Source organism: Dicentrarchus labrax, unplaced genomic scaffold (assembly GCF_905237075.1).
Source record: "Dicentrarchus labrax unplaced genomic scaffold, dlabrax2021, whole genome shotgun sequence".
Taxonomy (NCBI): domain Eukaryota; kingdom Metazoa; phylum Chordata; class Actinopteri; family Moronidae; genus Dicentrarchus; species Dicentrarchus labrax.
Window position 1 is genome coordinate 10,069,319 of NW_026136724.1, and position 14,569 is coordinate 10,083,887.

The 14,569-nt window shown below is 40.6% G+C and overlaps 1 long non-coding RNA gene across 1 annotated transcript in view; it reads right to left on the reverse strand.

The window, feature by feature from the left end:
• The window catches only part of LOC127359052 (uncharacterized), a 183,534-nt gene that overhangs the window by 102,927 nt on the left and 66,038 nt on the right, over positions 1-14,569 (reverse strand). Inside the window, exon 3 of the long non-coding RNA XR_007882594.1 lies at positions 11,645-11,745. This is a non-coding gene — a long non-coding RNA (uncharacterized LOC127359052). The remainder of the gene's footprint in view (positions 1-11,644; positions 11,746-14,569) is intronic.

Consider the following 14,569-nt stretch of genomic DNA (forward strand, 5'->3'; position numbering starts at 1 on the left):
ACTGCAAATCAAATCAATCAAAAAAGGGTACAAACCCACTTACCTGGCTCCGGCCAAAAGTGCTTCTAAAGCCACTCAACAACCTTACCTCACAATGTTACACCTTTAAATATAAAAGAACATTTGTTTTACGGAGGTTGCCGGACAGTGACTTCTCTCTGCAGAAAAAAGTCAAGCTAGCTTTTTCCCCCATGTTTCCAATCTTTGTGCTGAGCTAAGCTAAGCAGCTGCTGGCTGTAGCATATAGACTGAACACAGGAAAGAAAGCTAATCAGGCCCCGCTTTAACACCTGACTAATTAGCATTTTGTATTTCATTAGCTTAGTTGTAATTTGTTTTTTTTAAATTTGTTTATGAGAACATTTTAAAGAAACAATACAACTTGTTGATAAGTAACCTTTAAAGGGGCCGGTTTGTTTGTTTTTGTCAGGCTAAGCGAGGCTAATTGCCTTACAGCTGAGACTGTGCATTAAACATATTTCTCACAATGTTGAACTATTTCTTAAACTTTGCATAAATTAATTATATTAACAATCTAGAATATAGTAAGATTTATATGGTTCTATTCCTACAACCTTGAAAATGGTGACTTATTTTTCTTGCGTCAGTATTATCCACTGTCATCAGACTTTGCACATGGGGTGCTATCTCTGCCCGGTGAGCTATAGGGGCAGCCCAACTGTCCTCTATTGTTAATGTTCACGATCACTTCTGATGAGCTGGTTAGCTGGTCATCATCATTCATGGCTGAAAGTCACGAGACATGATATCAGCATTTTGCATTTTGGTTGTTGCCAGCTGTCACTCTGTCCACTAACTGGGGAGTTAGGCAATTGGTTTACATCGTATTTGTGTCTCAACAATCATGTATTCTGTCTCTGCTGACTTGTCCCTGAGTAAGACACTGAACTCCTACCTGCTTACTCATTATAAGCAACACTGGATAAGAATGTCAGCTTACTGTCTAAAATGTAAATATGCAGTGGGAGGGAAAGCAGCGCAATAATCCAATAAAGGCAGTATCAGTGGTTGTCATAACAACCTACACACTATCTTTAATTCTGATGCCAAAAACAGAAGCATTTATAAGATCCAGTTTTAACACAGAGTATGCATGTGTTTTGTTACTTCTGATCTTGCACTGATTTCTTTTAAACTGAGGTCTACTATGTGGCTGGTGGTGTTGCCTGTAAACTCTTCTTTGACTCAGGCAGTGACCCTGGGCCTGGTTTGCCTGTGACTCATCTGTCTGAAATCATAAACACTACACAATACTACTCCCATGCTTCACCACAGGAAGAAAAAAAACAGAAAACTTGTGAATCATAATAAATGCTTCTTCGCCAAGCTTTACAATCTCCCTCAGATATTGTCCTGAATGTGCATTGTTCTGCTGTTATGGGAAAATATTGCTGACATATCATTGGAAGGCTTGGGATACTATATTAAACAAACAATGCTATCCAATTTCTTGAAATGGTACACTGATCACTTTGTGCGTGGTCAGAATTGAATTTTTCTGAAATGTGATATTTGAACTGACTACATCTCAGTGAAGGGAGAGTGAAGGCAAGAGCCCTTCATAAATCATTCCTTGACATTGCTGCTTCATTACCCCAAACTCACTTTCTCCCAGCCTCTCTCTGTCTCTCATCAAAACTCCATAATCCCTGTCAAAGCTGTTTGGATTGTAGGTTAAAAGTGATTCACAAACAGGGGGAGAGAGAATGAGAGAGGATGGAGGGGAGAGGGAAGTACAGAGAGGACTATAATCTCCTCTGCATGAAGCTCAGTTCCACACACTCTTATGATAAATACCTCTTGCTAGTTTTCACTGGCTCCATACATTTTTTTTTATAGGTACTGAGAGTGTGCAAATGGAACTAGCTTGTAATTATAATGCTCCAAGTGCAGAGAATCATACCCACTGTGAGGGAGATCTGATCATTGGATATTTGAGGCCGCCATCGGGCCCCTGTTTTCACCAGAAATGTCAGCTTGATGGATTTAAGTCAAGGTCAAATTTGAAAGCTCTGATTAAAAACTGAGCGGCGTTATGGATCAAATGTTGGGAGAGCAAAAGCAAAACAGAGTGCAGCAGAGGAGAGTATAGCACTGTTTTCAAGCACTGAAAGCTAAGACCATGTTAACTATGTCAATCATAGATCAAGTGGGTGGAAGAAAGGAACAGATATCACCTGAAGCTGATCAACTCTCAGTGTGCCATGTGAACAAAATGCCAAGCAAAGCAAGGGAGTATTAAATCTTTATAAAATCCAACTATTGAGAATCAACCACAAATGTGATACAAATCAGTCAGAATGTAAAAACCATTTACTTGCCGAGATCACCATTATTAAGAGCTGGATTAACCCCCAGGGGCAAATAGCTGTGGGCCCCATTTAAGCCCCTCCTCACACGTTGCATTTTTCACATGCTATTTTGCCCCGAGTTCTAAAACCCAAACAGTATGCATGCTTCCTTGCCCTAGGTTTGTGATGATTTGATTAAAATTAATTAATTATTAACTTATCAAATTCTTATTACTAAAATTCATTTTAGGATACACACCATTTAAGCACAGTATAAATGAAATTATTCATGGAATAGTTAGACATTTAGAAAACACGCTTATTTGCTTTCTTGCCACTCTCCTATCCCTACACTAAATAGTTAGGGACAGGTGACAGCTAGCTTGGCTTAGCATAGCATAAAGACTGGATGCAGGGGGAAACAGTTGGCTCAAACAAACTAGATATGATGTGCTAAATATTTCAGTGTTTAGTTACTGAAAGTATCACAAAGTAATTTCCAGAGGCCAAGGGAGACGCCTTCTTTGTTCGTTTTCATAATTCAGCCACGCAGTTATTGGAAACTGAGTAAAGTAGTTATAGTAAATTGTCAGAAACATTTTAGAATCATCTGAAGATCATTGGCCGTTTGGACGGCTGTGTTATTGTAATTAGGGATGGGGCCGATCCGATCCAGTATCGGTATCGGGACTGATACCAGCGTAATTCACGGATCGGAATTTCCCGATCCAACCTGCGGAGATATCTGATCCATGAGCCATGTCTGCGCTTTAACGTTGTCTGCTGAAATGACTCCACAAGTGATTCCTGCCGGCCAGTCTGCTAGCTGGCTGCAAACTGTGGAATGGATTTCCTGAACGGAGGCGCGGCTCAATGAGACAGAGTTATGAGACACGCCCCCGCTCAGGAAATCCATTCTGCAGTTTGCAGACAGCTAGCAAAGCCGTGATTCAGAGAGGCGGAAGCTCCCTCGCATCGTACAGCACTACGAACGCAATCAAACACTTAAAAAAGCACCACACAAAAGGGCACAAGGATTTTTTAGCCAGGGGGCGGAAAGACAAAAGGAGCTGTCAGGAATCACTTCTGGAGTCATTCCAAAAACAAGGTAAACTCCAGGCAGACAACGTGAAAGCTAAAGTGATTAGTGTGTGTGTGTGTGTGTGTGTGTGTGTGTGTGTGTGTGTGTGTGTGTGTGTGTGTGTGTGAAGATGTTTACACTTATTGCACTTTTCTTATATTTCAAATATTTGACATTTTGGGAATTTAATAAATATTGACATGACAATCAATTTGAAATCCTTACAGTTGCATATTTGTTTTCAGGATGGGACTTCCTTTTCTGACCTTATAGTTACCTCAAGTTGCCTTTTGGGACATACATGCATACATACGTACATATCATACTTGCCTGTTGAGAGGAGTTTATTTCAGCCTCATATAAAATCAACAATAATGATAATAACAAAATTAAAGCAAAGAGAGCTCTGGTATTGGAATAGTATCGGTATCGGCAGATTCAGGTATCGGGATCGGATCGGAAGTGAAAAAATGTGGATCGGTGCACCCCTAATTGTAATATAAGGGTATCATCAGCATATATGAGTCAGGCTACTACTATCATTTGAGCTACACTGGTCACAGTGAGAATTGTTGAGTGCTTACATTGCACTGAATTATATTATATATATTTTCAAGTCTTAGGTCTCCAAGCTCTAAAAAAAAATCCATCTACTAATAATATACACTAATCTTGAGTTGATTTAAGAAAATTTAACTTTAACCCGAAATGAGCAATATCTGAAGTGTCCCATACCACCATTATGTGAGTCAAGTCCAATCAACTGTAGGGATTTGCCAGTAGTAATGAAACATTTCAAAACAGTGAAGTGAGTTTTTAAAGCTACGGTACTGTAAGCTCTGAGCATCACCACCCACGCTATTAAAAGCTACACTTTGTCACAGTATAAAGAGAGTTTGTAACACTTAATTAAGCTTCCATTGCAATGCAGCAAACACTATAAGTAGGCTGAACGAGGTAAGTTGTTGTTGGACTCAGACTGAGACGCTGCATTTAATAAAAGCAATACTGCTGCAGATCTGGTGAGATACATACAGAGCTAAAAAATGAATCAATATCAATGAGTTATTTACCCTTTTTTTGCACGGTGCTACAGTATAGTGGGGCTGATTAACTGAGAAACAGAGAAAAGTTTGAGAAAAATAATCAAAAAGGGAAAAATAAGGACAAACATGGAATGGGGAACTAGTGAAAGCATTCCTATTATAGTGACATTCCGAACCAGTGTGCTTATCCAGCATTGGCTTTGCCGGCTATAAGTGATTCATCTCCTGGAGATAAAAAGCAAACAAATGCTGCCTGGAGAGATGTCTAATGGTAGGTGTCCATGGTGCTGAATTTACCCTTGGCTGCTTTCTCTCTCTCCTCTCTCTTTTTCCCTTACCCTCTGTTGCTCTGTCAGTTCGTCTGTGTCCATCTGCCCATGGCCTGTGTGTAAGCACACATTGCCATGTCACTCAAGACTGTCAAAGCAAGGCTGCCGCAACCACCTCCACCACACAGTGCCTATAATGTCTCAGACAGGTGAAATATAGGCAATCACTGTGTGCATAGTGTCAGTGTCTGCAGCCAATACGTCCTTTTTACTGTTTCAATATAAGCCTTAAAAGTCTACTGGTAGAAGACATACAACAACATAGCCATGACCCATTCAGAGAGGTGTCAACTCCATTCACACTAACATTGGCCTTCCCTATCAAAAACATACATCAAGCCTTCAACTATCTTCATAAGAGTGAAGCAGCTCATGTGATTGGGTGTGTGGGAAGCAGCAGACTTGTTGTAGTGCAGCTAAAGACACTGGCTGATTGACAACCTGGCAGTGTGGCAATCTGGAAGATATACTGTTTCCAGAAAGGCTTCCATCCCTTTCAACAGGGAACATCTTCCCTTCCTCCAGTCAAACCATATCTGGGAAATAAAGACGGAACCAGAGACCTTTGAAATAACCACATGCACCAACACAGAGACAGACAGAGGAAATGACACACTTATTATGCATACGCATCCACAGACATATACATGTAGATACTGCATAAAGATAAATGAATGTGCATGCACAGACATGTACATGTTGATACTGCATAAAGATAAATGAATGTGCATGCACAGACATATACATGTAGATACTGCATAAAGATAAATGAATGTGCATGCACAGACATATACATGTAGATACTGCATAAAGATAAATGAATGGGCATGCACAGACATGTACATGAACAAGAGTAAGAGTGTACAGTTATGCTAGGAGCTCTGTAAGGCTGTACTTGGGCACAAGTTAAGCATGCTAACATGCTTGCACTGACAATGTTACCATGCTAATGTCAAGCAGGTATAATATTTATCATATTCACCATCTCAGTTTAGCCTGTTGATGTGTCAACATTTGTTAATTAGCACTAAACATGTACATATGTAAGTGTAAGTACATATGAGGCTGATCGACATAAGAATAACACTAAGTATTGGACAATTTGAAATTTCAACCTAGTGATGACGCTACATATAAGTCAGGGGGATGACCTGTGTGATTAAAATTCATCTTGAGATGGACGTGAATGTGTGTAAATTTCATGGCAATCCACGAAATAGTTGAGACACTAAAATCCACAATGTGAACCTCATTGTGGCATTAGATCAAAGGTCAGGGGATCACTAAAATCAGAGGGCTTCTTCCTCTGGGCACCATGAAATTCTGTATAAAATATCAGATGGATTAACTCACTAGAACGTCTATAAACCTGCCAACCGAGAGACCAACCTCACTGTCCCAAGAGCCATGCCACTAGCATGGCTAAAAATGTACATGCACTACTAACCACATATCATTATTATAACACAGCGCTGTAAAATGAAATGTTGAGGAACTCACAACAACTGACTTGAAACCTAGATTGAAAAAAAACAAAACTTAAAAATCTCTGGCACACTATAATGTGTTTTTCCATGATTGCATATTGTATTTTTTTTTCATAATTGAATTTTACTTACTCCACGAGTACACATCCATTGTTGATTTTATCGATCCTAATTCATTAATTCGTCAAAGGCTTTACTCTTTCATCTTCAGTGGTTCTGAGGTAAAAGAGGTCCTTTGTTATTTCTCAGAAAATAATCCTTTGTATTCATGGCATGGATGAACAATCATAGCTAATGAAGTATAACTTCACAAGAAAGAAAAGAGAGGGATGATTTTAATTTAGAATGTGTCAACAGTTTTTGAGAAGCATGTCAAAATGCTGTGGCGGTTTAGAAATGAACAGCGAGCTGGCTTCTTTTGAATTTTTGTTTTCTGTGAAAGAAGAAGCTGCCACCTTACTATTAAATACATCTCTATGTTCTGGTGCATTTCACACATGTCATAGAAAACATGGATCTCTCTTTGAACATAATGTCTCTTTAAATCTATTACCGTTTCTATTAGTAATTCAATTTCTTATTGCTCTAATAAGGACATTTTATGCTTTATATAATATTCATTTCACACATTTAAGAGAGGCCCAAGGCTCACGACTGTTTCGCTCTTACAGTGAGCTTCGCAGTTTAGAATTTTAATTCTAGTTTTCAGTGGGTTAATTTAATCCTAAAATGTCCCTCTGGTATATCAACATCAATTAAAGATAGCTGAAAGTTCAGCGCTCTGTGTGTTGGGTTATATGTAAGCTATATAGATTTCACCCTGAAACTGATACCCACAGTGTTCGAGCCAGGATTGTCTGCGAGGGGGTCAAATTAGTACTTTTTCTACGGGGTTACTGCTCTATCCAAGAGGAGCGATGAACAATACTGTGCAAAATGTACACTGGTGAGCACTGTAAAATAATATTGAAATAGATAGATATATTTAATATAGTCTCATATTAAAAATATAAAAAAATTGGGTTCCTGATATACACCTACAGGGGATGAAAGTACATATTAATTTAAATAATTCACCATGGTCACCATTAATATTTCAACTGTCAACATTCATTTGTAGCTAGAAAAACGGACCAATTTAATGACTATATAACTATGGTACCCAAAATACCTTTTTTTTAAATTGTTTTGTTAATTACAGACAAAAGTGGTATTATATTTTATGATGATTGCTAGTTTTTCACAAGTGAGAAACATCTGTAAGTTACATCAGACGGTTCAAGTTGAAAATAACCTAAATCTATCCTGCTGACAGCTCTGTCTCCTTTTTGCTACTGAGCTAACTAACTAAATTGGCCATCGTTAGTTAACACCGTCGTTAACAACAAGCACATATCGCATATCTGAATGTTTGGGGAACCCGGTTACGGTGACTAAAATATGAATGAGATATACTAAATGTGTAGATTGTTTAGGCTACTATCTGCAAGCTTAACTGTTACGGTGCTGGAAAATGAACAATCCTTGCTTTCTTCTTCACTATAAAAACGATACAGAGTGGCATTTCACTCCCTTTAAAATATCCTTGGTGGAGCCTGCAGTAGGACACTGGCCTACCACACGTTCAGCAGGGAACAGCCAAGTTTCATTTAGTGGGCTGGGAAACAAATGATGATACAGCTCATAAAATCTAAAAATGAGAAGCCTGCCAACAGCCTTAATTTTATGGGGGGCAATTTGGCACGGGAAGGTTGTAGTGATGGGTTATTGTCACCGTTGCACGCTGTGGTTCAAAACCATACACCCAGCAGGACAACAACATTCTCTTAAAGTGCCAATCCTTCAGATTTTAGTTGATGGTTGAATTGGTGACACCTGCAGTTCCTGGTGGTAGCAGCAAACACAGTTTAATACTGAATTCTGGTGGCAACAGAACAAACTCGTTTTAATAATGAAGGCAATAGTTTGACTTTTTACATCATTACCTGAGCGACCGTGATCTGATTTTATGCTGCACACGGCATGAGTGTGCGAACAGCAGGGCACATTGAAAGGAGTTGGTTACCTCACTGAGAAGTCGGAAGTGTGCAGTCTGTCACCTGCAGCTTTTCATCTAACAGCTCACTGTGGCTGCTCCTTTTTGTTCCATTAGCCCCTGCAATTTTTAAAACCAATCTGTCTAAAAATACCAGAAATGGCCGCTGTCCTGCTTTGTAGACATTTTAGACGGCAGCGGTGAGTGCGAAGGTCACTGACAAACACACTGCATTTCCTGTGACTACTTCATAATAAAAGTCAACTTGTGTTTTGCCAAGCGCTTTTAATGTGAAGCTGCAGCAGCAGGAAACGTTCGATCTGCATTTATCATGGCATTTTTCCTGGGAATGTCGCCACAGACACCCAGTTTGTAACACTGCAAATATATAAAAAATGTAGTACTAATCAGTGGGCTATAGGCTCAATCACCATTGTGTTACCTGATTTTGCGACACACAGTGACTTAAGAGACACTTATTTAAATGAAAATCTTTGAGATTTAAGGCAACGTTTTCTCAGAGAATAATTGTATATACTTAAATGCATGCTCTTCTTCAGAGAAGCAGCCGGACACTACAGTATGACAGTCTCATACTACAAATTGCTTACAAAACAATAAGCTTGGAGTGCCATCTCTTTCTCTCGCTGCCTTTCTCTCTCTCTCTTCCCTCTCATATGACTGTCGTATTCCCTTTCATGAATAGCCTTTGCAATAAATTGAAAAAAAGGAATTTTTCTGAGAATGCTTTTCCTCCCCAAGTCCCCTTAGGTAACATGAGAAATCAGCAAGAAGAATGAGCTCAATTCAATTATCTTCCTCCGTACTCAGGGGTGCCAAAGAGCCTTTAACAAATTGAAGATGGCTAGAGTTGATTCAGGTAAATGGACTGAATCTCACTCAAGTATTTAGAGGGCGGAAAATAGTAGGAGGAAGGCCATATCTTGCTGTTGAAAAGCTGAAGATATAATTTACCAATGAGTGGGATAAAGCTTGAGAGGCCACAACAGCTTTGCAGCAACCCCCCCTCCTATCGAGGAGGCACGCACGAGCCCAGCTTTGAATCTGTTCCACTCACCAGGCTTTACCTTTCTTTGTTCACAACGCAAGATGACAGCTTTGATGTTGGGTCTTGTCTTCTTCCAGTATACTACCTCCAACTTTAATGTAGAACCAATGCTTTTGTCACGGTGAATCACAAACATTTTGTAATGGCTGGCTTTCTTGTTCAAATCTGTTGCCTTTAAACCTAAAGCAAAGCGAGCAAGTGATTTTTCATGCAAAACCCAGAAGAGATACTACCACCTTCCCCTCCTCCCACTAGTTGGGCTGTATCATTTTGCATGTGCCTGGGACTCTATTCATTTAAGTCAGCGTAGTGACCTCAATAAAATGAGTGGGCGCTGAGCTGCAATAGATTTTCTAGGTGACAGTATGTCTCTTTGAGTTGCAGATATATTTCTTTACTTCAAGGATGCATGTATGTTGTTCAGACCTCTGTATGGATGGACTCATAAAGAAAAGAGAGATAGTTAAATGGATCAATGGCTGAAATTAACATTTAATGTGTGCACACATAAATAAAAAGAACAGAAAGGGGGTAAAGCCGATAATACTCTATATCATGTCGGATCCAGTTTGCTGTCGGTGTCCTGTTCCTGTGGGGAGCAATTTGCCTGTTTTCATCCAGGTTCCAGCTTCGGTGGCAATGCCGACACCTCCTCTACCCCTAAAATGAAGAGGACTCTGCTGGGGAAATCACCTCTCAGTTTGGCCTCTCTACTCCTAGATCCCTCATCTCCTGTGCCGCAACCTCTGAAAGCACCCGCCGTGCGGCCATTACCAAGGCGCTGGGGCTTTAAGCAGGGGAAGATGGATCTAGAGGGTGTCCCCAGCCAAAGCTCCCCACATCCCTCCTCTGTATTCCACACCATTACTTGTCTAGCTGCCTGCCGAGCTTTCCTGCCTCCTTTTTCTCCCTCACTGCGTTTTTTCCCTTCTTTTTTTGTTTTGTTAGCCAGTACAGTACATGGCTGTAAAAAGATATAAATATCTGGAGGCGTGAGCCACATCCAATAAAACAAACTGATGTGAAGGGCTGTGACAGGCGATCACACCATTTGAGGAGTGTGACGGCGATTTATTTGCTCAATGAAGGCTGGTAAGGCCTTAAAGCAGTCCACTGGAACCAGAAGACAAATGGACATAGATCTTAGTAAACCATTGTACTGGGGGTAAATGTTACACTGGTTACAGATTGTCCCTTGACCATTTCAATTTCATATTTTAGTCACTAGAATGTATGACCAAGATCGTACCAGGAAAGGGTGTGAATTTTCAGTCTGTGCTAAATAAATACCCTGGTGTCTCATACAAGATGACTTCTGTCACTGGCTGAAGTCAGTTAGCTGCTAATACTGTCAGATTCATCCCTTGTGCATAAATAAACTGCTAATTATATTAAAACCTCAGCAAAACAAAGTGTTGATGGCGTGCTTTGATCTGCCATGTGGGGCTCTGTTTGGAGGACCCAGCAGGTGGCCTGAAACAAACCTGAAAGGGAATTGCTGCCCTGCCTCCCTATCACACATTCAAACCTCTCTGCCTCTTATCTCCTGGACCTCACAAACCAGCCGCTCTGTGTGTGCTCAAAGTGCGACACATTTAAAAAAGGCGGACCTTGACAGTGTCGTTTTCAGGAATCTTTAAAGAACTCAAATGACTAAGCATGTCATACTGCGAGTGTGCTTTTCACACATTTTTGAGTCGGTACACGCTGTAAGATCCTGCAAGTTGGGGATAACACGAGTTATACTCGTTGAATGTCAACAGATCAATTATTATGGTTTGACAACGGGACTATTCATTTGTTTGGTGATGGGTACATAGTTTTCTAATTGTTTAATCGCTTATACCGAGCCCATTATTGACTCTGACTGCCAAGTGTTTCAAATGCACATATCTCAAAGCGTATTGGCTTCTTTCCTATCTCACATGACACGGCATGTCATTGCTGGACTATGCTAGTATTTGAATCATGCATAAGTGGACCTTTGGGAATGATCATAATTGCTGCATCCAGGATCATGCACAAGAAAGGATCAATAAACCTATAGACTATATATGAACAGACACAGAGACCTTCTGTTGATTGTATAGATTTATATTGTGTTTACTCAGTGTTGAGGTATTCCTGTAATGCCCCTACCTCGTAAACTGCCGTTTATCAGTGATTATAAAGATGCCACTGTAGTTCTGTCCCTTTCCTTAGCTCTTCTCTTCCTAGTGTTACTTTCAGGTTAAATCCATAAGGTGTCGCTGAATTGTCAGAATGTGTGATGTAAATGTGCTCACCTGGTAGAGCGTGTCCCATGTAGGCCGAGTCCTTAGTGCAGCAGCCCGGGTTCGATTCCCCCACTCTGTTTCTTCTGGTCTCCTCTCTACATGTCTAATAACTGGAAAAACAGACAGATAAAATGAAAACAAATAAAACATTATAGTATACTACGATAACTATAAAGCTACAGTACAGAATGTCATGTTGTAGTCTGAATTACTTAAATAACAAGACTACTACAACAGTGCTCTGAGCTAAATGCTAATCGGCAATCAGCATGCTAACATGCCCAAAGTGACGTTTAGCAGGTAATATTTACCACGTTCACACCACCATCATAGTTTAACATGTTAGAAAATATCCATGGAATATTTCGGTCGGGACCAAAGTGGTGGACCGGCTGACCAACTGCCAACATTGCCATCCCTAGAAGTAAGCAGCTAGCATGGCTACAAGCCCACAATATGAGAGCTGTGACCTCCTCTAGGTCGGGTGCTTGGCAAACCTACATACTTCATGAGCCGTACTTCACACCAAGTGTGAAGAGTGTGTGGGAAAGGCTTGAAGTATGACTGAGCATGTAGACACATTGAGGAGGCTCAAAGCTGCAGACAAAAACACTAATGAAGGAAGTCAGGTAGAAAATGTAAGCACAGTAGTACTAATTGACCTGACAGACACCTCCAGAGTGTCTCAGTGGAGAGGAACTGGTGGCACCCCTCCTCGTCATTGGGCTTTCTGAGGGTCTGGAGACCCCCACGTTCTTCCCTTTTTTATTCCCCGTCCTTGTTTCACGCCCTCGCACTCTCTAAATATTGCTTCTTCCTTTGTGTCCTTCACTTGTCCATTCATCTGTCATTTAGTGCAGCCCCACTTTCTTTTTTAAACATACTCTGCTGCTGCTGTGCGCACATACGTACACTCTTACATCGTTCCATTTCAGAGGTTACCACTCAGACCCAATCCCAGTTGTGCTGTCCCCAAAAAGCCTCCTCCATCAGCGCAACACAGTGCATCTAAGTGCTGGAGCGGATATCACAGTGTGTTGGTTGACCCTCTAAAGTGACAAAAAGCACAGCAGCAGCACATAAAAACATCATCAGCACTCTGGGCCACACTGGAGCAATTCCTTGGCGCTCCACAGCAAACCCAAGACCAAAACACATTGAGAAAGTGTATCACAGGAGCTGTCACAGTGCCCGTTAAAGATGTCTTAATTGAATGTGATTTATGTTTAAGTGTGTGTCACGTCCATGCATTTTGAAATAAACATCTGTCCTCTCCATTTTTACTTTGCATATTATAAGAAGACAGAGTAACACTGAGGGATTGCGTACTTCTGCTTTTGCGTGAGACACCTCTCAGGGCACAGGGGCAATGAGCTGGCAGTAACTGGGTTTGACTTAATGCAGTAATGTATCCAACACAGCTGTCATGCTAAACAAGCTGGTGCACACAAGCACCATCTATTTACCTCTGGCGTGAATGTATTATCTCAAATGCACTACCTCGTGCTCTCAATTAAAAGCGCCAGAGTGCAAGAGTCGTTTGCTTTATTTAATTCTATATCATTAACTTCCAATTTATTCATAAATTGAGTTTTTTGCAAGTGTAGCTACTTGATAAATGCATGAGGAAACATGCTATGTAATTTTGTAGAACACACTGTAACAGGACGAAAAATTCACGCTGCTTGGATAAGATGAAATATGCTTGATGTATCTAACAAGACAGTAAAAGAGGCTTCATACCATACCACTCAGATCACAGGGGACAATATTGTAAATAAAACACTTCTCATATTTCATTAAACTTTTTAAAATGTACTCATCTACTGTTTTGCTTTAGTGTGTTGTAAGTTTTACGAGGAAACTCAAACTCATTTGGGAATCCCGCCAACTACCCTCTTTTTCTCAATGTAGGCCACCACTAAATTGATTGTTTAATTAATCATTGACAAGAAAATTCAAATTTTTATGAGAAAGAGCATGCAGGTGGTATGTGATTTCAGCCGATATGGAGCAGCTTGTCAACTAGAATAACATCATCCGTGGCCATCCAGAAGCATTAGGAAGTCAAAACCCATCTGTGTCTCTCCCCTGTGAGCTGCCATGTTAAAGAATACATGTCTCCGACACAGCGCACTGTCGTGTCAGAAGAGATGTGAGCATCAGATGGAGAAATGGAGTGAAGTGTGAGTACACAGCCACATAAATATCTATATACAGGCACTTTTATTGACATCTTTATCCAGCACTGACCACAAACATTATTCACTGACCTGATCTTATCTCACTTAACATGATGGGACACTTCATCCTTGTGTAGGTTCAACTGCATGGAGCACACATGTTACAAGCAGCCGGGATGCACATTACTGCACACATGCAGACGTCGACACAAAGTATGTATTCATCTAGCTACTCCCAATTGGGCAGCTTAATACCTGCTCAACCTTGTAAATCAATTCACGAACAGAATTCCATTTTCATATTTCACGTTTCGATCCGTCAGGTGCCCCCAAAGCACAAACAGTTCCCATCTAACTCACAAAACAGGTGCATAAATCATGCAGTGACCTTTTGCGGGGGAACAAGCAGAGGGCAGCCAGTAGCTTTAGCTGTCCCAGGGCGTAACTTCTCTCTGCGTGCGCATATGTGCATGCCCTGTGTGTTAACTGGACCACGGACAGGGGTTTTCAAAAGTTCTTGTATAAAGTTTGTGGCAATGCTTCAGACCACCAAAAATAACCAATTTTTGTTTTAAATCTCTATATGAACACCCAGACTCCACCACAGAGTTCACTAACTTGCCTTAATTGCCAAAGAATCCAGATACGCTGGCGGCCGGGTGGTTGGAGGTATGCTATAATGACTACATAAATAGTAAGACATAGCTACAAGTGGCCCTTTAAAGTGGGACTGAAATGGTAAATCTTTCCT